The sequence below is a fragment of the Halyomorpha halys genome, unplaced genomic scaffold, assembly GCF_000696795.3.
Source record: "Halyomorpha halys isolate HHAL.00 unplaced genomic scaffold, Hhal_1.1 Scaffold797.1, whole genome shotgun sequence".
In the NCBI taxonomy this organism is placed as follows: Eukaryota; Metazoa; Arthropoda; class Insecta; order Hemiptera; family Pentatomidae; genus Halyomorpha; species Halyomorpha halys.
The window spans coordinates 303,767-305,042 of record NW_027108991.1 but is presented as its reverse complement, the minus strand read 5'-3'; the positions used below and the strand labels follow the sequence as shown (position 1 = coordinate 305,042).

General features: G+C 32.8%; 1 long non-coding RNA gene across 1 annotated transcript in view; it reads left to right on the top strand.

The window, feature by feature from the left end:
* Positions 1-295: 295 nt before the first annotated feature.
* LOC112210779 (uncharacterized) overlaps positions 296-1,276 on the top strand; it is a 2,247-nt gene continuing 1,266 nt past the window's right edge. The window contains exon 1 of the long non-coding RNA XR_002945296.2: positions 296-332. This is a non-coding gene — a long non-coding RNA (uncharacterized lncRNA). The remainder of the gene's footprint in view (positions 333-1,276) is intronic.

Sequence of the window (1,276 nt, the reverse complement as noted above, 5' to 3'; positions counted from 1 at the left end):
TAATCTTTTAAATATTTTTCTAATAGATTTTTCATTAATATTTTCAAAACATTTTTATATTAATTTACCAAGAAAATCAAATGATGGTATTGAAAAGAAATATTTAATCATGGTTCATAAATATTCCTATTATGATATTGATCCTGCAATTTCTAAAGAATAATAGCCATTTCGAGCTGATAAATAAAGTAATTTTAAAATTCCTTACAAAGTAGTGATACTAGTTACCCCTTCAGCGCATGTGCTAGCAACTTTAAAAAGAGTTGCATTTCTGCGCAGGGTCCATTCTCTTCGGAGCAGTCGTATCGTGTAGTCACCTGATCTCATAATTTGTAAGTTGTAATGTCCTTTATTTTCTTATAAAGATTGAAACTTTATAAATCAAAATGTAAAATATCAATTTAATAATTGTTATACATTCTTGAATTACTATTTACCCATATATAAGTGTTTACTACAGGAGCATACTTATTGTTTCACTGCAGTCTTTCTTTATTGTAAGCTAAAATAAAAGTTCTTTAAAGATTAGTGTGGAAAATCGGGTTAAAATTAAGATACATCTAGCCGTAGAGGCTAATACAGTTGTTTATTTTCTGTAGCCAATTCTTAATCCCTGGAGGGGCAATCCATGTTAGTGTGGTTAATTGATGACCAATGAAAGCAATAGGAAATAATGGGCTAGGTCCCTTATTCTTATCTATGAGACGTCATCAAGAGTTTCGCCGTCGTGAACTAGTCCTAGCGCCTTCTCGCTGCTTCCTCGTCCTGATGCTTCGGTAAGCGAAATGGTGAGTACAATGAAAAATTACTCAATAAGGAGTCTCTTTGACTAGGGTTGTGTCTCCCTCTGACCAGAAAACTAAAATTTAATATGCTGTGGTGGTAGGGGGGGGGCAGGTTCTAGCTAACAAGCCACAGTAAATATTCCCACGCTGCTGTACAGTTGCGGCATCTTCTTGGCTTTCCCATGCACTGAGACCCTTACTCCAGGATTTATATAAAAGAAAAAAATACAGAAAACTTTGGATTGTGTAAATCCGACAAGTATGTGCTGTTATTGGATCCATAATATTCATTTCATTCAATTAATATTTGTAAAGGGATAATCATTACAATTAATTTAGTAATTGAAGATTTTGCTGCATACAAGGTCTGTAAATACCACTTCAGGCTCTAATCGTAGAAACATTAGCTAGTTTCTCAATATATCTAATAATAATTCTTTAAAAAGCACTCATTTAAGCTTTAAATGGACCAGAAATTGAAAATACAAAAA